This window comes from Eleutherodactylus coqui, chromosome 1, assembly GCF_035609145.1.
Source record: "Eleutherodactylus coqui strain aEleCoq1 chromosome 1, aEleCoq1.hap1, whole genome shotgun sequence".
NCBI classification, from domain to species: domain Eukaryota; kingdom Metazoa; phylum Chordata; class Amphibia; order Anura; family Eleutherodactylidae; genus Eleutherodactylus; species Eleutherodactylus coqui.
The window spans coordinates 389312119-389337184 of NC_089837.1; the positions used below are offsets into that span (position 1 = coordinate 389312119).

Sequence of the window (25066 nt, forward strand, 5' to 3'; positions counted from 1 at the left end):
ATACTCCTTGTCCTCAGAGATTGCTCCTTATCAACTTGTCAGAAACAGATGCCACCGAGCTTACCAAGGAGTCTTGAAGTGTCAGGGAACTCCCCAATCACTATACCATAGGAGCATTTAATGAGAACCCTTGGAATCATACCCGCGGACTATATAAGGTGCAGTAAAGGCAGCAGATTGTGCTGGATGTAATAGTTTCCAATCAAGTCACATGGGTCTTCCCAAACAATGTGCACCCCTGTTTAGTATAGATTATACTGGCTTACTCCCTCGGATGGCAGGAACAGTTCCCATTAAGGTGAATGATAGCTGAGCCTGTAGCACCAATGCAAGGCATACACAGTTGTGTGCTTCTGGCTCCATACACTAATGTCCCATTTAGACGGGACGACAGCACAAGCCCTGACATCTTCGCTAGGTTGTTAGTGCTAGTGCAAAGCATTTAGGCCTCATGTCCACGGGCGGGTCAGATTCCACACGCGGGAGCCCGTAGCCAAATCCGATGCTGCCCGCAGCCGAGGACCGTGCGTACCTGTCTGGGTCTTCTTTTTTCGTTACTGTGGATGTGTGCGGAAGCTCTGACCAGTGTGCCCGAGCACATGCGCTGTAGTTTTTTGTTTCTTTTTCAAACTTCTGCCTTCCCGCAGAATACGCAGCCCGACCGCAATGTCAATTGCGGATGGGCTGCGGATCAGATGGCTTCCATTGACTACAATGAAAGCCGTCCGTGCAGGCTCCGCACTGAAATGAAGCATGCTGCGATTTGATTTCCGCATCCAAAAGATCCACAGATCAAATCCGCATGCTTTAAAGGGGTTGTCCCGCGGCAGCAAGTGGGTCTATACACTTCTGTATGGCCATATTAATGCACTTTGTAATGTACATTGTGCATTAATTATGAGCCATACAGAAGTTATAAGAAGTTTTTCACTTACCTGCTCCGTTGCTGGCGTCCTCGTCTCCATGGTGCCGACTAATTTTCGGCATCTAATGGCCAAATAAGCCGCGCTTGCGCAGTCCGGGTCTTCTTCTTTTCTCAATGGGGCCGCTCGTGCAGAATGTCGGCTCCGTGTAGCTCCGCCCCGTCACGTGCCGATTCCAGCCAATCAGGAGGCCGGAATCGGCAATGGACCGCACAGAAGCCCTGCGGTCCACCGAGGGAGAAGATCCCGGCGGCCATCTTCAACCGGTAAGTAAGAAGTCACCGGAGCGCGGGGATTCAGGTAAGCGCTGTGTGTTTTTTTTTTTAAGTCCCTGCATCGGGGGTTGTCTCGCGCCGAACGGGAAGGGGGGGGGGGGGTTGAAAAAAAAAAACCCGTTTCGGCGCGGGACAACCCCTTTAATTAAGCTGCAGACACCAGTGTTTCCCTATTGGTGGCTTGAACTGTGGATCATCCACGCAGGTGCCCCTCTCAGATTCCACAATTCAATTCCGTCCATGGTTATTGGACCAACGAACTTCAAGCGAATAGTGCACGGTGGCTGTGCAATTAGACACAACGATTATTGCGCAAATGTATTCGTTTGAGTGAATTTTGCATGATAATTGTCTCGTGTAAATTGCCCTCAGCACAGCAGCTCAGTGAACAGCTGAAGATCGGAGGTACCAAGTCACCTCCCCACCACCAATAGCCTATCCTCAGGATACAGTAAGTCAGTCAATCTTCAGAGCTTTTTCTTTTCTTTATCCCAAGGGCATCCACCAGCGTAAGGCCGGGTCACACAAATGGGTTGGATGCTGCTTACGGACATCTGCAAGAGAGCACCTGTGAGTAAACGCGGAAATATTTGCGAAGGTTCGCGTATGCGAGCAGTTTTCTGTGTGGATGTACGTGTATGGACAGCTTATCATCCGTGCAAAAGAAAGCTTGCATGCAGGTAATGACATCAGAGCACCAATACGCAATGCTAATTACGTATGCACTGCAAATCGCTCACATCCATAGAGATCAATATAGCCCATACACGCAGAATCCGCTCTAAAATAGAGCATGCTGCCATTTTTTTTTCTGCTCGCAGAAATCGTAATTCCTACCCGCACATCTGAGCGAACCGGTGAAAGTCCATGCCTTTAAATGCCTGTGTATTACCGCGTATTGTCCACACGGACGTCGAGTGTGGAATCCACAATTCAAATCCAGTCGCGTGAGACCGGCCTTAATCTTACTATGATTAAAAATAAAAATGTAAAAATACAGCGGCTCTGCTCCTGTGCCACCATGACAAACCAACCTATATCTTCCTCACTTTTGTCTTTATGTGGAAAGAATATATTATATATATATATATTACACACACACACACACACACACACACACACACACACACACACACACACACACACACACACACACACACACACACACACACACACACACACACACACACACACACGCACGCACGCACGCACACGCCATTATTCAACCTAGGCTTGCCACCTTTGTCCCGAAAAAAATACCGACCTTGGTAAAAAAGAAAAAAAAAAGGCGTGGCTTATTACAGCATATTTATTCACTTCCGGGCACCCGGTGGCCTCTAGTGATCGCCGCCTCGCTGGCTGCTGCATCACATGACACAGTGGCCCCAGTTGAAATAGCAACCCGCAACAGTGGCCCCAATAGAAATAGCGACCCCCACAGTAATATTAACCCTACAATAATATTAACCCCCCTCAGTAATATTAACCCCACAATAATATTAACCCCACAATAATATTAACCCCCCCTTCAAGCAATGGTAGTAACCCAACCAGTAGTAATAGTTCCCCCCAACCCATATACCATTAAACGCACCCCCTACTTCCCACCCAAAATTCTGGAAAAAAAATTTACACAAAAGTAAACCCTAACTACAGTAGCCCCCCCCCCCCCCCCCAAAAAAAAAACAAACACCAATACTCACCTACTGCTGGCGTTCCGGTGCGCTTGCCAGTCCCCGTGGCTCCTGCAGGATGCCGCAATGTCCTCTATGCTGGCAGAGCATTTCTTTCTGGAAGCAGGGCTTGAATTCCCCACCTCCAGCAAAGATAATGCTGATTGGCTAGCCAGCGCCAGCCAATAAAAGCCGCTATTGGGTTAACCAATCACAGCCATTCAATGACGTCATTGAATGTCTGTGATTGGTTAACCTAGAGCCGGCTTCTAATTGGTTAGCCAGCAGCAGCATCAGCCAATCAGAGCATTATCTTTGCTGGAGGCAGGGAATTCAAGCCTTCAAGAAAGAAATGCTCTACCAGTACGGAAGACATTGCGGCAGCATGAAGGAGCAACGGGGATCCACAAGCGCAACGGAACGCTGGAGGTAGGCGAGTATTAGACCACCCCCCCCTGGTGTGATTACCAGCAGGGAGCTGCGGCACCCTGGTTGGGAATCACTGAGAATACCAGCCTTGGTGTCATATGGGTGGTCGGGGCTGGTATTCAAAAATACCAGCCTGTAAAAAAAAAAAAAAAAAAAAAAAAAAAAAAAATATATATATTGGTACCGGCCTGGCTGGGAAAATGCTGGCCACACCTGTGAATCACTGGCCGGGTGGCAACCCTAATTCAACCCAATGACATATTGAAATAACTGATGATTCTGCAATACATTCCCATGATAACATTAAACTTGCCAGAAATGTTGTTTGGTGACATAAGGGCAGCGCGGCTCCGGGTCTGGGTTAGGAAATCCCAACACTTATCTGGCAATAAAACAATCTTTACATTATTTTTTCATATATTTTGTAGACTCTAAAGGGGATTTTATAACACCTCGGGCAACAACAGCTGATAAAAGCGCAACATCATGGTGGTTCTATACCATAGTAGTTAAAGTTTAACTTTGCTTCAAGGTTTGTTCTATATAGGTAGCGGTTTATTGGATGATTTTTTTTTACGAAGGCCCTTTGGACAATGAAAGCAACAACCGGATAGACTTTTAGGCAGCTGCTCCACTTATCAAGACGGTCGTACATTGTCTGTTGAAATATGTTCTTGGTGAGATCAGAGGATACACGGTAGGTGGAAACAAACTGTGTTCTTGCCGCATCTACGTCTCATGAGACGTTTATATGGAACCGCTCACCTCAATATACCGTATGCACTATTTCTGGAAAACCATGCTTGCCAACCAATTTATATTTAGATTTCCTTTTAATTTTGCCCAAAATTGTAGACTATAAAAGTGACAGCATATAACACAAAGTCTGATATCCATGACTGTTTTCCCTTACTTACATAGGTTTATCATCTCCGGATGGAATAGTGAGTGAGCAGATGGTGTGAAGGAGCACAATATGTCTCAGGGCTTAGAATACTACAAGTATATAACCAGTTCATGTACAACAACAGCGTTACTGGAAACATTTAGAACTGTGTGCCAGATCATCCCATAGCTGTGATATATACAGGTATACACATATAAAAAGCATCAACATGACTAACAAGAGCGCTTTATATTTCCCTTTATGATGGAAGATAATTTTGTATAATCTCCATGGCAAAATAGACAAAGAAAGGCAAAACATAATGATATGATCTCAACCTAATTAAAGCTATATGGAGTGCAGAAGAAAATAATATTTCTCTAAAGATGAAAAACAGGCATGAATTATCTGAATGACCTTCTTGATGCAAGTTAATTTGTTAGCTTATCTCCGTGCCATCTTGCAGATTTAATCATGCATGTGCTCTGCAGAATGTCAGCCGCACAGAGGACCCTTGTTCATTCAGTCCGCGGACCCCATTCCTCATGTAATAAATACAGTTTTAAAAGAACAAACAATATTCTTTAGAATTATCATCAGTGGTATTTTACTACTTTATCATTATAGCAGCTTTCAACATACCATATATACTCGAGTATTAGCCGACCCGAGTAGAAGCCGAGACAATAAGTTTCACCACAAAAAAACTGATAAAACTTATTGACTCGAGTATAAGCCGAGCTATACTCCAGTATATACTAGGTTAAAAAAAAACCTCCATACTCGCCTCCCAGCCGGTGGCTGTGTTTGTGCGACAAGCTGCTTGAATTCTCCCCGCAGTCATCTCCCACCGTCCTCTCTGCTTGGCTCTGTCAGTGCTGTGTAGGTAAGTACTGTGATTGGATCGAGCGCCAGCCAATCACAGCTCGCGCTCGATTCATTCACTGCGCTTACACAGAACTGACAGCAGGGGATTTGAAAGCTGAGCAGAGAGATGACAGCGAGGGAGAATTCTAAAGCAGCTTGATTGGCTGTGAATGATCGAGCACCAACTGTGATTGGCTGACGCTCAATCCAATCACAGTTCTTACTTACACAGCGCTGACGGCAGGGGATGACAGCGAAGAGAATTCAAGCAGCCTGCCGCACTGCCGCCGGAGACACAGACACCGGCTGGGAGGTGAGTATGGAGTGTTTTTTTAAGCCTTCCCTGACTGGAGTTAGGGAAGGCTGAGAAACTAGGCTTATACTCGAGTATATGCAGTAGTTACAGAAGTATGTTTTTGGAATGACTTATAAGAAACTTGAAATCTATCTTCCAAATTGAAACTGATGGAATATTTTGTACTTCCCCATTTAAATGTTCATGGATATACACTACCGTTCAAAAGTTTGGGGTCACCCAAACAATTTTGTGTTTTCCATGAAAAGTCACACTTATTCACCACCATGCATTGTGAAATGAATAGAAAATAGAGTCAAGACATTGACAAGGTTAGAAATAATGATTTGTATTTGAAATAACATTGTTTTTACATCAAACTTTGCTTTCGTCAAAGAATCCTCCTTTTGCAGCAATTACAGCATTGCACACCTTTGACATTCTAGCTGTTAATTTGTTGAGGTAAGCTTGTGAAATTGCACCCCACGCTTCTAGAAGCATCTCCCACAAGTTGGATTGGTTGGATGGGCACTTCTGGCGTACCATACGGTCAAGCTGCTCCCACAACAGCTCAATGGGGTTCAGATCTGGTGACTGCGCTGGCCACTCCATTACCGATAGAATACCAGCTGCCTGCTTCTGCTGTAAATAGTTCTTGCACAATTTGGAGGTGTGTTTAGGGTCATTGCCCTGTTGTAGGATGAAATTGGTTCCAATCAAGCGCTGTCCACTGGGTATGGCATGGCGTTGCAAAATGGAGTGATAGCCTTCCTTATTCAGAATCCCTTTTACCCTATACAAATCTCCCACCTTACCAGCACCAAAGCAACCCCAGACCATCACATTACCTCCACCATGCTTAACAGATGGCGTCAGGCATTCTTCCAGCATCTTTTCATTTGTTCTGCGTCTCACAAACGTTCTTCTTTGTGATCCAAACACCTCAAACTTGGATTCATCCGTCCACAACACTTTTTTCCAGTCTTCCTCTGTCCAATGTCTGTGTTCTTTTGCCCATCTTAATCTTTTTCTTTTATTGGCCAGTCTCAGATATGGCTTTTTCTTTGCCACTCTGCCCTGAAGCCCAAAATCCCGCAGCCGCCTCTTCACTGTAGATGTTGACACTGGTGTTTTGCGGGTACTATTTAATGAAGATGCCAGTTGGGTATCTGTGAGGCGTCTGTTTCTCAAACTAGAGACTCTAATGTGCTTATCTTCTTGCTTAGTTGTGCAACGCGGCCTCCCACTTCTTTTTCTACTCTGGTTAGAGCCTGTTTGTGCTGTCCTCTGAAGGGAGTAGTACACACCGTTGTAGGAAATCTTCAATTTCTTAGCAATTTCTCGCATGGAATAGCCTTCATTTCTAAGAACAAGAATAGACTGTCGAGTTTCAGATGAAAGTTCTCTTTTTCTGGCCATTTTGAGCGTTTAATTGACCCCACAAATGTGATGCTCCAGAAACTCAATCTGCTCACAGGAAGGTCAGTTTTGTAGCTTCTGTAACGAGCTAGACTGTTTTCAGATGTGTGAACATGATTGCACAAGGGTTTTCTAATCATCAATTAACCTTCTGAGCCAATGAGCAAACACATTGTACCATTAGAACACTGGAGTGATAGTTGCTGGAAATGGGCCTCTATTCACCTTTGTAGATTTTGCACAAAAAAAACAGGCATTTGCAGCTAGAATAGTCATTTACCACATTAGCAATGTATAGAGTGCATTTGTTTAAAGTTAGGACTAGTTTAAAGTTATCTTCATTGAAAAGTACAGTGCTTTTCCTTCAAAAATAAGGACATTTCAATGTGACCCCAAACTTTTGAACGGTAGTGTACATTATGTAAAAATAAAATACATAGATACATAATTATACAGCACATCGCAGCCCATTCATTGCTATGGGCACAGTGTAATTCTTCATTTGTCCTGTGGTGGCACTAGGGGAATTAAATGCTTCAAGGTTCCATCACAGACTACAGCTAATCGGTGGGAGACGATCATAATATAAAAGGATTGTCAAAAAAATCAACCAAGGAACAAAAATGAAATTTTAAGCTTGTGGGTCTCTTTTTTGGCAGCATTCATTGTATACTCTAGTTACAGATAGGAAAAAAAAAAATTATAATAAATTTTATATAGACAGATAGATAGAGAGAGAGATATTCATTCTCGACTAGAGATGAGTGAGTATACTCGCTAAGGCACATTACTAGATCGAGTAGTGCCTTAGCCGAGTATCTCCCCGCCCGTCTCTAAAGATTTGGGGTCCGGCGGGGGTTGGAGAGCGGCGGGGAGGAACGGAGGGGAGATCTCTCTCTCCCTCTCTCTCCCCCGCTCCCCCCCACAACTCACCGGTCACCCGCGCCAGTCCCTGAATCTTTAGAGACTCGGGGAGATACTCGGCTAAGGCACTACTCGCTTGAGTAATGTGCCTTAGCGAGTATACTCGCTCATCTCTATTCTCGACCCATTCATTATCATCCACAATGGACGGAAACAGAAAGTACTACTAGATTGACTATGCTTAATGCTCTTTCCGGTCATTAAAGTTGACATTTTTAAAAGTTTACTTGAACTTTTCTTGGGTGGAAATTATTTACAAATTAAGCTGCACATAAAAAAAACTTTTATATTTCACAAATGCCTACGTAGAAGTGCCCTGATATAATCTTGTTGGAACCTTTCTCTTTAGATCATTCTCCACCATCAGTAAAATAGAAGTAAAATTTACAGCAGTGGCTGTTCTACTAACGAGTTATAAACAGGGGCCGACTGATATCGAAAAGGTGATCAGAAAAACCCATTTCCGACAATAAGAGACAGTGGGAAGTAAAGCCATTGCTGTTGTAACCATTGACGCTGTATACACAATATTGTCTTTAGTCTCGCAGATTTTATTATACTGAGGTTATGTAACAATGAACATGTAATACTACAAGAAGAATGTGAGTCGTCACTATCCTCTATCATATTCCCTTCCCAGTCATTCTGTCCAGGGATTCAGCAGGGTGGGGAAGTCTAACAGAGTATCATATCCAGCAGTCATATCACTAAAGGGCCTTTTCTCATAGCGCAAAACAAATACTATACAGCTACATTATTTACAGATAAACATAATTACTTGATGAATGAAATTGTAATTATTTAAGTCATATCCACATCCATTATAGTGCATATAATACTGAAACAAGGGCATACAGAAGTGTTGCCAAGTCATTCATTACTGCATTCATGAATTAGAGGTCATGTACCAAAATAACCCCGAATGGGTGTGTGGTCCGTGTCCAATTTAGATGCTTGCTGGAGAAGTCTTAACTTCTTACCTCATATGACCTCAAGCTCAAGTGATCTGACTTGCTATGTGCCCTTCAAGCTGAGTAATCAGCAAGACTGTCCACAGTTATCACCTTCTTATTGAATAAAGGCCCATTTACAAGAAAAGACAATATTTCAAAAGATTGAAAGTTTTAGCAATCGTTTTCATAAAGTCTTAATGGACACTACTGTCTACATCCATTTGCGTGTCAAAGAACCTCCGGTAGGTGTTTGCAGAGCACAGTGTGTGGTCTGCGCTCTGCACACAGCTCCATTGTTCTCACATGGGCTGTTGGCAGAATACAATGTAATCTCCCAACTCCTGCAGAGAACACAGCAAGTGTTCTGCGTTCTCTCTCTGTGGCTGAACGATGTAATTTAAACTCATCTGAAAATCATCATTCAGCCGAAAAGTGCATGATGGCCATTGTTTAAACGAATTTGGAGCGAATCGTTGCGTGTAAATGAGTCTTAACCTAAGGCCAGGCTCACATGGCTGTTTCAAGCGCTCACTTAAAACGCTATACTTGGCCTCCATTGATTTCAAAGGGGCTTTTCAGACGAGTATTTTAGCGTGGTGTTCCTCCTGTTCTATTGTAATGCGTTAAAGCAATTTTTAACACAGCGCATCACCCATTGCAATGATAAAGTGCGTTGAAACCGCCGTTCAAAAACACTGTAAAACGGGGCTTTCTTCTTTTTTTTTCTACTACCGGCTGCGTGAGACTGGCCTAAGCCAGAGACATGTGATGCAAGTGGACACTGCTACTTTACTTTTGGAAGGATTGTTTCACACACAATTTTTTGCTGCAGTTTGCAGCAGGAAGGAGAAGTATTAGCCCTTCCTTCACATCTTCTATATATCCTTTCAATCCACTTCTGGCTTTGGCTCAAAAAGCTGCCACACAAACCTGTGTGTGAAACCAAGCCCAAGCACAAGCACAAAAAGAGCAATGAACGACCACATCTGCTTGAGCACATCCTCACGAATTAGAAGTTCACCACAGTCAAAAAAATGACCCCATTGACAATCATTAGATGCAATGTTACAATATGCTACCATGACCATGCGGCCCTTGCCTTATTCACAAAGGCTGTTGCCGTGTTTTTGTATATTTTAGGGCACTGATAAAAAAAAAATGTAACATTCAAAATGTGTTTTTTATTAGAGACTTTTACAAAACTTACAACAAGGTTGACATAGACTGGAAATTGTGCCGCATCAATACAAAAAGAACATTTCCGGAGGTTGGCTACATATTTACTCTTTTTAATGCACATTCAAAACCTGCATTGCAGTCATATAACATGTCTGAAGATGGATGGTCATGACACCATTCTAGAGACCACTTATGGCAACTATCTGCTCTCCAGCATTTCCAAACAGTGTCATAAAATGTTCTATACATATATCAATGGTTGAATTATATTAATAAAAGGTTTTAAGAAATCTCAAAATGTTTATATGGATATAGCAAAGTGATTTGCTACAAGAATACATCACATTATCCATCCCTGGGCAAATCCAAAGAGAAAACTGGAATAAAATAACCCATGTGAAGAAGCCGGTCCACTCACCTGTATCTCTACACAATGACCCGACTCATCACACAGGGCAGTAGGTCAAACTCACAAGATCACATAGCCCTACAATTATATTTTAGAGTGAACCATATCACAAGGGAACTCTTGTGGGTAGTTTGAAAGCAACGGGAATTATTTGCTGTCAAGCTCTTCCAAGGATCTGTTCGCACACGTCTTATGGTGGTCCCAGAAAGAGACAAAATAATCCTGGAGATATCATACGTTTTACTGGCAAACAAAACAAAATGATGCTACAGAAAGTTTTTGAGACTAACTATGCCTCTTCATCAGACTGGGTATTGGAAAATGTTTGAAGAAACACACACAATATAATATAATATCGGGCTAGATTCAGATTTGTATCAACAGGGAGCTTGAAAAAGGCCCTTTATGGGCCGAAACGTAGCCTGCTCTCTCTTTTATGGAATGACCATGGAACAGTAAAGAATACTTAGATTTTACTATATCCCTGTATGCTGCCACCTTTCTATTATTTTGGACTACTTGTAGAGTCTGGAGTCTCTGTCATCTTGCTTCCACATCCCCCTGAAGGGGTTTTTCTGAGTGCTGCTGTACTTTTCCTCTATCAACACTGGTCATACGTTTGTATTCCCCGATTCCTTGTCTCTTTGGGATTTGAAATGACCCTTTACTATAACTTTCATATGTAGTACGCTGTGAACCTTGACTACAGAAATGCTTAGCGACAGGTAACGGTGTCTTTTGGTCTTTCTGTGGTAATAAAAGCTTTGTTTTAAATTTCTGTCCTTTCTCACCAACATAAAAAAAACCCAAAAGGACATTTAGGGTGTAATCACAAAGGGTGGTGTGGATGTGGTGAAAAAAAGAACTGCATTGATAAAACCGTTTGCTCTTTTGGCATGTTTGGGGGATTTTACTGCAAACATGGCAAAATTACATGCGTTATGCCAGCGTTTTGGCTGCTGAAAAAGATAAAATAAAAAATAAATCCTCACCTAGTGGGTGCCATCAGCGTCCCCGCCGGTGTTCTCCGTAGTTCTGGGCCGGCTGCTGAGCACTTGTCAAGCCGGCTGAGCTTCTATTGCTAGTGACTGGGTTTGAAGACCCCGGCTCCAGCAATACATTGCTCCGATTAGCTGAGTCGGCTGAGTGACAGCCGGCTCAGCCAATCACAGCCAGAGCTGGATGCAACAATCACAGCCATTCATTGAATGCACAGTAAATGGACAGGTTCAAGTGCATAACATTGGATGTAGAACATGCGAATATCCATGGGATTTTAGGCCGATGTCACATGGATGTAAGCACATTTAGGTGCCCCACAGCTATTAGGTACTATTGAACCTAATAGCGCAATGCTCACGGTGCGAAATTCCACCGTGGAATTCCGCCCTGTGTAAGCACACGTAATCACCCGCGGCATGTTCTATTTGCCGCGGGCATACGCGCGGACAGCTTCCATTGCAGTCAGTAGCACAGCGGAAAATAGCGTGAAAACGCTTCCCCACCCACCGACGCCTGCGCGTCACGTGATGCTGCCAGTGCGTTATGCGCTGTACTGCGCATTCGCACCGGCACGGGATGTGGGACATTAGGCAGCGGGTACTGAGGTGAGTATGGGGTCTTTGGGGGGGGCGCCGTGACGGACTCCTCTGCGGAATTCCGCTTGCAGAGCCCGTCACGGCCGTGGGCACTAGGCCTTATCTGTAGTCTAATTAATAGCACTGTCCCACGGAAAATATTGTTTACAGTTAAATCCAGACCATAATCATACAAATTTTGCATTGACTTTTATAGAAAAAATGTTTCCATCCCCAGCTAATCCAGAACTGTTAAAATAGCGCCACCTGCTGCTTCTATTCTGTGTCCACCTCCGTAATTGCCCCAGCTTCCCTCTCTGCTTCACTAGGTATGTGGAGGGGATGCCTTGTGTGGCGAGTGGTAGCTTATGAAGCTGCTAGGTCTTCTCCGAAGAAATGTTGGGTAAGTGATGAGACTAAGGCAGCATTACTGCAGAGAAGCAAGACTGAGCACATGTGACCACCATGAAGCATTTACTGAGGTGTACGGGACACAGGAAGGCTTTTCAACAGAAATTGCAGCTATTGGCGCTATTCTAACATTAATCCTGGAATATCTGGGGATTGAGCCTTTTTTTTTTTTTTATAACAAGTGTGAATATAAAAAAAATTGCAGGAACCAGAGATTGGGGGTTGCCAAATCTTGGAACTAAGACCTCTTCCACACTGGCGACAGAGATTTTGGCGCGAGAAAATTGTGGCAAAAATCGCATCTTTGTTCTCGCGATTTTTCAGAGATATATCTGCTTTTCTGTGAGAATAATCTCGCATTGCAGCCGCTTGTGATAAAATTATGAGTTAAAACGCGAAAGTCAAAAGGACTTCCTCATGTTAAAAACACAAATCGCATGAAAGTCGCGAGTTCGTGAGATGCGATAAACAAGGAGGCTCCATAGGGAAACATGGGCTACAAAAAAAAAAAAATTCGCGCAAAGATAGAGCATGCCGCGATTTTTTGTTCTCACAAGCATGAGAGAAAACATTGCTAATGTGAAGGAACCTATCGGAAAGCAAAGGCTTCACATACATGTGTCTTCTTGCACTATCGCATAGCAGGAAAATCACGCGATATTGTTTAATATTCATGGTAAATACCCTTATTAACTCACTGTGCAGTCCTAAATAAGAAGTTTGCCTAAAGTAGTAATGGGCAGATCTAAAACCTCAGTCACATTTTAGGGGTCAGCTAAGTCTGAGATGTGTTCCCTTGTTCCTCCGAGCCTCCAGGAAGCAGAAAGGACTTACTGCAAGGCCTCATTAACATACATGTAAATATGTATAGTATTAAGCACGTATATTTACACACAATACTGAATGAACAGAACCTATTAATTTTAAATATACGTGCATATATTTCAAGCAATTTTCACTTGCGTGAAAAAAACAAAACACAGTCCTATTTTGTTCGGTATTACAGACCAAAATAGCCCATTGAAGTCACTGGGAATGTGCAAATATGCATTATATAGGCATGATACATGCAAAGTGACTGTGCATATAATCAATGGGAACTCCTCATGTTTTTTTGCACATAAATATACAGTGACCCGCATGGAATACTTAGTGTTGCAGTCCATGAATACACCGAGTATTCTTGGATAAAAACTGCATACACCCATGTGAGTGAGCTTTATGTGTTAGGTCTTCTGTTTGTCCCACCATTTTATAATACTTGCTTGTATTATATGCCATTTTATTTAGCATTTTAACATTTGTCAAACACAATCTTATTTGTACTAAAGCTTAAAACTTTAATAAGCTTAGTCTTCATATGATATGAACCCTTAGCCCTTGATAGTTTATGTGGGAGTCCTTGCCCATTTCAATTAGTGATCCCTAATTTGCAACCTGAGTGTAATATAAGTGCAAGATTGAGTGAAAAAAGATTAACCCCCTACAGTTATACCCACTTCACGTGCTGAGAAAGTGTGTACGTTACACTTATACCCACAGCAATTTCTCCACTTTTCTACTGTACTTGTTTTTATACATGATGCCCTTTTTCAAAGATGTGCTAAAAATCTGAAAATGTTCAAATACAGTGAGCAGAGAAGGTTTTCACACTTACAACATGTTGAATGAGGCTCCATGCACACGGCTATACTAGGGGTATGCACAACCTCTAAGATGGACAGACCTCTAATAATGCATCTATAGGTTTCTATGGGACCATGCTAAATCACTGTATACCTTCAATTTAAGGTTTTTTTCTACCCTGAATGAATCCATCAAAAAAAAAAAAAAAAAATCATGTCACGTTCAGCGGATACCAAAGCAATTCTCCGAAGAAGCAATATTTGGCATACATCTGTAGTAGTGAGTAACAGAGGACTCTGTGTGCTGCCCACAACTCTGTGCAGGAAGCCCGAGTATTACAAGAGATCCATCCTACGCTCTAAGGACAGAGAGGTTTGCACAGAGATCAACACCATTTCCTAAAGAGTGTTCTGCACATTGTAACAAATAGGAAGTGTCCTTATGTGATGTATTCCTTACTTATCATAAGACATTGTTCTGCATATTTCACACCGCTCAGACAAAACTGCCATTTTTGATCTCCAAATGTAACACTTCAGATCTTTAATTAAAGAAAACCACTGAAAAAAAACACCTGTGAGCAAGAAAAAAAGTTTTGCCCGTATTCATGGCTGATATGAACAAAACGGACAGCTGCCCCAGGTCCTCCATCATTCAGCAGACTCTACACTGCCATGCATGGCCTACCTCAGGCCTCCTCCCTGGCAGCCAATGGTCAACTCGTCTCATGCACTGTATGTTGCCATTGTATGGCACTGTTATGGGTTCACTGTATGGCAGTGTTGTGTGGTCACGTCATGTTACTCTTATTTGGCACTGGAGGGTGGTATAATTTCAGAACAGTATGAAACTTGGAAAGAGGGTCAACTACCAAATTTTATTCTACACTTGTTTTCATGTGAGTAAATCCTCCAGCTCACGGCATATTCATATGGTTAAAGGAAGGAATTATTTGGTACCATGTCATGGCACAATTTTTTTTCTCACGGCTCCCCTAAGATTCCAGAAGCAAAGCCCCCTGTGCACCTAAGTGTAAATACATAGTCACACAGAGGTGCTATATGAGCACATAATATGCTACCAGTGCAATATTCGGGACGCGAGCGATACAGATCCTGCATACAGCTCCTAAAACCCACAGTCCTGACATGATCCTTTCTATTTGTCTCATTATGCAATACTTATTTCTTTATCTCAAAATGTCAAGCTTCCCGAAATCTTCTTCCCGACTGCAGAAAACACTTGTAATGAAATACGTATCATTGTTTCCTTACCTGCTTGTATAGCCGTCTCTGGTTGGTCATCAGGGACCAGTTGGATGACATCAGACACATCCACCTGGGGATCATTCTCTTCTTCTTCATCCTCGTTGGAGGATCTCCGTCTAACCAAACAGATGCTACCTCCAAGCTCCCAGCACAAAAAGAGGCCCCAACACTCAGGCATGAAAACCCAGTCAGCTCCTGAGAAACAATGGAAGATATAGTAACTATATCCAAATGATACATCTCATATAAAAAGAAAGATCACATCTTCCATATAAAATCATACAAGCCTATTATATTATCAGTTCATTATAGACTGCATGTTAATATTCCGTCTGAGCACAGAGGATCCACGGGTGATGCCATCGCTTAAGCAAATCCAGACGTATTAAGCAAAAGGGTGTGTATAGCAGAGAATAATGATGTACTCACATTGTGTTATACCAATGGGAATAGGGGTAGGATTGAAGACAACAGCAGATCTTCTGGATCAAAAGGGGGGGTGGAAACAGGCTGAACTGGATGGGTGATATATGGATGCACATAGGTGATCTCCCTAATCTAAGCTGTCCAATTAAATTTAAATGACCATTTAGGAATGATTAAGGGGATTTTAGGAGAAGAAAGCCCAATTTATAAACAAAAGTTCAGAATATTTCTGATGCAGGATAAATAAGGATCCCATCTCAGATGTTCATGGTATATCCGTAGGCGCATGGTGATCGGAGAGGGAACCTCGCACATGCTCCCAATATTCGCTTCAATGGGAATTAAGCAAACTCCATCTTTCCATTCTTTCTGCACCTGGCTGTGGAGGTAGAAGCTACACTTAACAGCCATTTATGGCAGATTCTGTATATATGCTACAGACATCACAGAATAGAATAGCTCTTTCAGGGTTATATATGAAGACTGGTGTGCCAGCTAAGTAGTACACACAGGAGCATACGGAAGAGGTGGTCTTATATGGTTAAAATTGCCCCCTTGTGCACCTTTTGACTGTATCCACAACCTCATGATGTGGATAAAGTTGAATACAATGGCATGGCAGGGAGACCTCTTTGGGGTCTTCGGTTGCCAGGGCAGAGAGTGGAGTGCAGTGTCAGTGGGTTTATTCTGAGCCCCATGCTGATGCAGCCTAGTGGTGGATCAAATCCTGGGAGGGTGACTAGCAGGAGGGCGAGGGGCACTTTTTTTTTCAAGCTGATTATTAATTTGTGGCACCAAGAGGGTATTTTAACCATGTTGGGGTATCATTATTGTGCGTGGGCACAAATGGGGGTACTGTTACTGTATAGAGAGAGTATTAGTACTGAGTTCATGCCTTTATGGGAGCACTACACTTGTGTTGATGCCACTAATGGAGCACCATTCTATGTGGGACCCAGTGGGGTCGGCTATGCTGTATAGTCAGTCCTGCCTGTCCTAGAACTGGAAGAAAATGCTTTCTGACTACTACTGAACATGTTATAGCACATGTTCTCTCCTAGTACAGCAATGCTAGGACAGACATGACAAAACAACAGATTTTGCTGAGCAGCGGATGTAGGTGGTGGTGTCCAGGAGAGGAGTACGAGATCCTTCCTTCCCGGTAACTGACAGCTATATCCTCTGCCCAGACTGCCGTAGTATGGGCTGTGAGAATGCGGTGGAAGAGCCGTGTATACAACACTTTTTTTAACCCCCCTTTCGTGAGAAAATCTTGTGTACAACCAAGTGCACCAATTTGAGAAATGGCTAATGCGGTGTGATATATTCTCTTACACAGTGCACACCAGTTGAGGAATACTTAAGGGGGTTGTCCGGGATTAGAAATGCAGATTTTGATGCACACAGATTCTGAAATCCACGTCAAGAAAAAAAAAGAATTAGCCGGTCAGTTCTAGACCAGGTTTCTGCATTGAGAGACCTCAACTAGATTTCCCCCAATGCATGAGTTTAAATCCGCATGCATATCCATACTATTTAGAGTCTAGAGGCCCATACAGACCTATTCCTGCTTCATATAACCAAAGTATGTTCCAATATATATAAGAGCAATTAGCCTGATGTCCAAGAGAGACCATCTGTGTGCCGACTGAACATCCCTCACAATGGGTCAGGTAGACGACATCTATTGCATTTAGTTGTGGAATACGAGGATGCAGTAACTTCAGTGAGCTCTCTTTCTGGTTTGGTGATTCTTTAAACAGGAGTTCCCTAAAAATATGTTTAGAAAGTTCATTTTCCCAAACCTCTAAAATGATATGTAGTATGAAAAATAATGGCAGCGTACAGGCACCTATATATGATGTTATCGGAATCAGGTGCTCCATCAACGGCCAACAGCCCACAAGCTAGTGGAATACAGAACAGGCTACATCTCTACTTGCTGTACCCACACCACTAGTCTGCATGAATGAACCAGGACTTCAAAGTCCTGCCTGCTTTTTTTCCCCCAAACTATGAGAATTTCATGGCATGTGATACAAAGTAGCAAGTGTTCCTCCACCACTATGAATTTCATGACAAATCAGAAAGCTGCCCTGCTAGCACTCATAAGTATGCCCCGGCGCGTCCGCAGAGGGATTTAGTAAGCAGTAAAGGGGATCCGAATTTCCTGGCAGTCACCCAGTCTAATTGTAGGCAACTACCTTGAAGTACTACTCAAACTTTGCTTCTTGGACTAAATGAATCTGACAAATGTACAAAAAACTATTCCGGATTTAAAAGCCGCTGGTTCAATCAAGGAAGCTAGGGGGCTCAAAATATCTGGTGCACATATCAAAGTACGACACACGTCTGCCCCCCATATAGGACAGTAGCTAACCAGCTGCAGTACTGACATGTGTGACTCCATACATGTGACAGGCTATCATATATCCAATAAACATCACACACTGCGGCGCTATCTGATTCATGAGGCTTCTATAACCCTGACTCACAGAGCAGCAGGCATATGTGATAACACTTCTCACAGGTGGGACTGTGGCACGTTTTCACTTTGTTTCCATCCCCATAGCAGCAGCTTGCATGATTCAGCTGAATGGGGAAAATTGCAGAATAGACCAAGAGGGAAAGACGGAATCAAATACAATGAATTCTCTCCAAAAGCCCACCCCAATGAGAAGACCACCTCATGAGGACTAGATGTCCTGTGGCAGATTTTCAGTTATACCATATATTTATGCATACTTGATGTCTTAATACAAGATCACCCCCTCCCCTCCAAGACCATTTTGGTAGGTTGTCTCAAAGAAGTTTGACAATAGTCTTGGTGCGATTTTAGACTACTGTATTCGCAATGCACAGAGAATGGAACCCTTTGATGTCAATGGTTCTTTCTCATGCATGTGTTTTGCGCACACATTTTATGCACGTGCAGAAAAAAAAAAATAGGACCTGCTCTATTTTCTTGCATATTTGCAAACCAATGGCTCCATAGAAGTCAATGGGAGGTCCGGAAATGCACACTCAATACCCGCGCATTTGTGCAATACACTGTGCAATTCCATGGGAATAAGAACACATCTGACCCTCATAGCCTTTCAAATCATGGAGGGGGGTGTTGAAAGTGCATGTGAACTGGCCCTGCGACTGCAAAAGGAAAAGTACTATGCGCTATGATGCGCCCATCTAACTCATTAAAACTTGTTAGTGGCGCAAATACGTTGCACTGAAGCATGCGCCATTGCTCATATAGTCATCTGAGTTCTGTTCTATTGCGAGGCGCACAAACTCGCGCATTGTAATAAACTATTATTTTCAATGGGTGAATTTACATCATTTTTTGCTTGCACTGATAGCGCAAGATCAGAACATTATAGCATGTCCTATTTTGGGCGACTGCACTGTGAGACTTGCCCATTCTTTCCTATGGCAGTGCGAATAAAATCGCATCGCACTTGCACGCCTTGCGATCTGCATGTGAGTGTGATGCAATTTTTCTCAGTTCAGCTATTGGAAAAACATATGATTTTTTTCACGCCCGTAAAAGCACAAACGTACAGCTGTGCAAACTGCGCATTTTTAACATGGAAATGCATTGCAGAAGGCTAAAAATGGCAGTTTGAAGAGCGTAATATAGGTTTGATTTCCTCTGACTTGTATCGCACTCGCTGTGGAAATACATTGTCACACAAATCCCCTCTGTCACCTGATCATACAATCGGCATAGAGGAGCGGCGGTACTGAGGCGGCCCCCTGAATAATCTCCTGCGTGGGTTTCTATCGTATTACACAAACTTGCGATTTTTGTGCATTTTCGATATTAGAAACTCCTATCGACGTTCGTGCAATAAAATCGTGTGATTTTATCGCGGGATGCATTGCGATGCAATGCGCAATTTTTCACTAGAAAAAAAAGCATCGCTGACGCTCAAAAATCGCCAGAACAGAATTGCAATTTTTACGTGATTTTCTCACAGCAAAATCGCGATCGCCAGCGTAAAGGAGCCCTAAACAGTGCAGATAGTGCAGTAGATTGGGCTGTTTTAACCCTTGCATGAAAAGGCACGCTGCAGATTTAGGATCCACAGCTTTTAAAAAATACTGCTAATTTGGTGCCCAAATGGTACGATTTAAATGGAGATTTTTTCATTTCCTCCACATGACTTGTACTCTAAATACTGGGGAGTTTTTATAGAAAAGTCGGCTGCATTTCCACAATGCGTGATAGCACCCGAAATATTAGGATACACTGAAGACTCTTGTGCGCCCCTGAAACTCTCCAAGCCCAAAGTCAGAAGGTGCAAGAACAAAATCACAGCAGTACTTGAAGGCTACATAGACTTTAAAGGGGGCATCTCAACTGCTGCAGGGCTACATGGGGCAGAATCACTAGCAGTAAACTCTTCTGTATCATGGAATACTAGGATAGCGCGCCCCGCAGGTGTGGAGAATACGGTGCAGCTACTACGCGGTGTGCAGAAATAGTGTAAGTGTTAGATAAGTGGCATGGTGCCCTCTTCCCAACACGCCTGGCACATGTGCCCTTCTCTCCAGCATATACACCTTTACACCCTCAGGGGATTCTCCAGCACCTGTTACATGACAGGTCAGCTGCTGTCTCCTGGGATCATGTATGATTAATGGACAGCAGAGACCACTGCAGTAGTATCCAGGTCTATGACCAGAAGTAGCATCCCAGTACTGATCGCTGCCCAGCATGGCACCAGCAGCAGTCAGGGGGCAGAGACCCCACAGCAGGTGATGCCCGTACTGCATGAGGTCAGCAGACGGCTCTGTACACTGCAGGATCCGAGGCTGCACGGCCGGCTGATCACTCACCTCTCCCGGCACCGCAGCTCCTCCGCTCGCCGTCCGCTGGCCGGACTACTGCGCTCTGCTGCTGGCTGCACCGGCCGGCTCTCTGCTCGGACACACACTGCTGGAGGTGCAGTGCCCCGCGGGCGACACCTAGCGGCCGCAAGCGGCGTGGCTGGAAGTGTTTCCTACGTGAGGGCGGCCAAACTGCAGCTTTCTTTTTTCTGGACAACTTCTCCAAAAATCCCGACATCCCGCATTTGTTCCGGACACATTGCAAAACCAGAATGAGAGAGAAAGATTATGAATGTTCATTCGCATCATGCACACACAGGCGGATTTGCATTGAGGAATCTGGGACGGGCATTTGCAGCATATGCCACCCATAGCATGCTATGACAAAACGCGATTTCCTCTACATGAGCAGAAATCAATTGCGATTCTTTGTGACTTCCATGCAGATGGTTTCAATGGAAGCCGACCGCCCCATGCGGAAAGATCACGGGATCCGCGTCATCGCTTAGCAGTAACGCAGCATAATCTGCACTGCGCATGTGCGCCGGATGCACGTCCACAATACAGATCCACACAGGCACGCGGGGCCACCGGCCGGGCACAGGGTCGGATTCCGCTGCGGGATCCCACATGCAGAACCCGATCCTGCCATGTGCAGGCGGCCTTAGGGGATTCTGCATTACTGCTGCGACCGATGAGCAGAAAAACGGTTCCTCTTATGACAAAAGAAAATAGCACCTACCGACGCTTCACTGGCTATAATGGGGTCCGTTTGATTTCGGGCCAGCAGTCCGAAAAATCATGTGATTTTTAGTCCCACCCAGAGAATGTTGTGATTTTCAAAAAGCACCGTGAACCCAAAAAAGTAGTAAAAGTGTTTAAAAAAAGGGCACCGCAAAAATCACAATGATTGTAAGGCTTTTCATAGTTCACTACTGACCTACAGCAAACATCAGGGCACAATGCCAGTGCATCAAAAAGCCAAAAAAAAAACTTAGCATGAAGCCAGCCTGCGGCTGCATTCACACGGGGCAAGACGCTCACGCGAGGTTTGTGCGTTGTGAGACGAACTCACACGAATATCAACTCCATTCTTTGGAATAAACTTATTCACATGAGCAATTTATTCCCTCAAGCGATGCCGCAAGGATAAACATCGTAGTACATTCTATCTTTTGGTGCTTCCTCGGAACACCGCGCCAATTGTTTTCAATGCAGTCTTAAACGACATCGTATGGTACTCAATGGGAAACACTTGGAATCCTCCGATGGACGTGAACCACGTGGCGGAGGATCACAATTTCACAGAAAAGCACGTTGGTAGGTGCGATATCCGGCTGAATTTCTCGCCCTGGTCTCGCGCTCGCCTTTGTGAGTCCGGCCTGATATTTGCGCTTTTTTATGCATGGTGAAAAAAACGAATACTTGTTTAGGATAGATTTTTCCCTACAAGACGTGAAGAGGATTTCCATAGCAGAATTGTCCTCCACTGTAGAAGAATTTTCCGTAACGCTTTCTGCACGTATTGCGAATTTTGGATCACAGACTTTAATGCTCTGGAAAATTCTGTAACATACGCCATAAAATCCACAACAGTCACTTCACTTACGTTTTTTCGCACCAGATTTGCTGTTGTGGACTTTCTTACTTATTTTTGAAGCATGTGTGAAATTCACCCTGAAAAAATGTCGCACCTAAGCATGCTGCCTTAGGGCGCCTTCACACTGGCGAGAAAATCATGTGATTTTCGTGCGAAGCGAGTAAAAACGTAGAATTATGAAACCAATGATTTTCAATGGTTTCCCTCACATAAGTGATGTTTTCATTCATGCGATGTTGCGAGAAATAAAAAATCGCGGCATGCTCTATCTTTCTGTGATGTGTGATATTTTTATCTCCCATGTTTCCCTATGGAGCCTCCTTTCTATGGCATCGCAAGGCACGAATTTGCGATTTTCGTGCGATGCGATGCATTTTTAACATTAGAGAGTCCTATTGACTTTCACGCTTAAAAAATCGTGCAAGAAATTCACGACGGTAGCGATGCTTTAGCGAGAAAAAGCGCTGACGCACAAAAATTGAGGGAAAAAAGACGCGATTTTGCTGTGATTTTCTTGCGACAAAATAGGGATTGCCAGTGTGAAGGATCTCTTAGGAAAGAAACGCTAGACAGCCACAAAATTTGCGATAAGAGAGAGGCAAAGTTATTGTTTGTAGTACATTTAATATTTCCTCCTGACTTCCATATGACTGCAGGAAAAAACACTCCGCAAAAGTGCCGTAATAACGCAATGTTTTACATAAAACACTATGTGAAAAATCACCCCAAGGGCTTATTCAGACGACCGTATATCAGCCGGTGTGAATACGCGGCCGATATACGGTTGTCTCAATAAGCCCCAAGGGTGTGGCCACACAGAATTCCTGAGCGGCGTGTTTTCAGCCATTGTGGATCTGCTCCTGGATCACTGTGACTTGTGTGGTGTACAGTACAGCTCCATCACATAAAGGAGTCAGGGTGTGCAGATGGCAGGATCACTGGGGGGCCCAGTTGGGGCGTAACCAGAAGCTTCTGGGCCCCAATGCAAAACCTGTAACAGGGCCCTCAACTATAATGCTTTATTCATAGTACTGGGCTCCCTATATGGAGAAGAGAAGCCTAATGGGCCCCCTAAGGCTCCTGAGCCTGGCTGCAACTGCATCCCCTAAAGTTATGCCCCTGGGTCCCCGGGGGCCCTTTCTCTAGCAATCAGACATTTATCCTGTGGATAGGGGATAAATGTCATTAGTGGGAAAATCTCTTTGAGGCTTCACTCACATGAGCGCATATACAGCAACTTTTTTACACCCAACTGATATACGCGACCATCTGAGCCATTGGTTTCGAATGCATCCGTTCACATGGGCGAATATACGGCGCGTAAAACCATGTAACCGGCAAAAATGGAACATACGCGACTGAAATACGCACCGGCATGGCTCTGGAACTATCTTTTGCCCGATATACGCTAGCAGGTCGCATAGACTCCTATGGGAGATGGACAAAGAAAGGGAGGGGGAGGCATTTTAGCAGCATCCAAGCTTACAGGTGCCTCTATATAGGCGTTGAAGGCATCCAGAGGATTTTTGCAGAGTGAGGGTTTTCCAGGTGCAATGTATTTTTTCTTTAAAAACGACGCTCACGGTCTTGTGAATGGGCGAGAAAACGCTGTCCGTGATCGCAAAAAAATGTGCATTCATGCCAATAAAAGGCGTGGACGAGAGAACGTAAAAATGCATACGCTCGTGTGAAAGAGCCCTAAGGCCGTGTTCGCATTTCCAAGTTTACTACTCTATTAGAAAAGACACCAATGGCGCCCAACGGACTCCATTCATGGCGTCTGTTTTTTTAATTAAAAACAATAGCGCTGCATTATATTTACCAGCATTTCCTATAGAATCTGCGATGCGGCTTGTACATTTTATTGGAGTCTGAACAAGAGGAATCCAGGAGCAGAAAACAAGGATACAGCAACCGAGCACATACAATGAGAGGGGAGATGAATAGGAGAACATAGACTTTAGTAATGTACTGTTTTTACTGCTTTTTATATTTTTTGCCTAAATAGTTTCCTATTATTTTTACAAAAAAGTGGTCAAAAACATTAAAGTTTTACCATGGAGGAAGAAACTGCTGCTGATTGGAGGCAGCTCCTTCTATACTCATGCTGCACTGCTGCTAAGCAGTGGGAGGGTTAAGAAATGGCTCTCCTGACTTCATTTAGGCTAGGGCTGCACGGTGACATGACAGTCAGAGAAAATCCAGCTTGGGTGGATTTTGGTAGTAGCAGGTCACAAGTCGCATGCAACTTTTTCCACCATAGACATCAATGCAAGTCACATGCGACCTCAACTTTACTGCCAAATCGCAGCTGTGAAACAGTCACACAAGTCGCTCAACTTTTGTGCAGCATGTTGGTGTGATAGACATGATAATTATTTAGTATAAAATGTCTATCGCTATTTGTATATAACCCAAATGTATTTTGCTATTGTAATGACTTTCAGCTCTGAGGAGTTTAAAGGACACACACACAATCTAATCATAGTATTTGCTAGACAATGGATGTCTGATCTAATGTTAGTTAAGTACATAGAAGTTACACAAGTTGCACAACCAGCTTCTAAGAGTTAAGGGCCATAGTCTCTGTGTATATCCTTATATCCTGTGTTTAATACTGAGTGTTTGTCTAGCCCCCTTCCACTCCTCATCCTGAAGCTAGGTAAACAATGAGTCATCACTACACGGAGATGACTTCAGCTAGAGGACGAAGTCCATACCACCTCAACACTTGGAGGGGGTGGGCAGAGAGGTGGGGGATTCTATATGAACCGACAAATGAGAATCTTATATGTTACTGATGTAATCTGTTGCACGCCCATTGAAGGGCGGTTGTCATGTGTTATAATAAAAAGCCTGAGCCTCTACACATGGTAGAGACTCTCTCCCGGTTTTAGACCAGCATTTGTGTCTGATTCTGGATCGATGATGTGTGCACACGACACTCAATTCGGAAAGCGACAAAATACCCCAAAGCCTGCTGGAGAAATCATATTCCAGATCAGTGGCGTCTCTGGGTGGACCGAGTTAAGAGATTTTGATTTCTTTCATTCTGGAAAAATACAGAGATCGGCGGATGGCACGCAGAACTCAGGG

At 43.7% G+C, this 25066-nt stretch overlaps 1 protein-coding gene across 2 annotated transcripts in view; it reads right to left on the minus strand.

Moving 5' to 3' along the window:
- The window catches only part of MCF2L (MCF.2 cell line derived transforming sequence like), a 225475-nt gene extending 210319 nt beyond the window's left edge, over window positions 1–15156 (minus strand). Inside the window, exon 1 of one of the 2 annotated variants that reach the window (XM_066579691.1) lies at window positions 15121–15156. The gene's annotated coding sequence lies outside the window, so the exon portion shown is untranslated. The remainder of the gene's footprint in view (window positions 1–15120) is intronic. The other variant, XM_066579686.1, reaches the window with a different exon arrangement.
- Between the last annotated feature and the right edge of the window lie 9910 nt (window positions 15157–25066).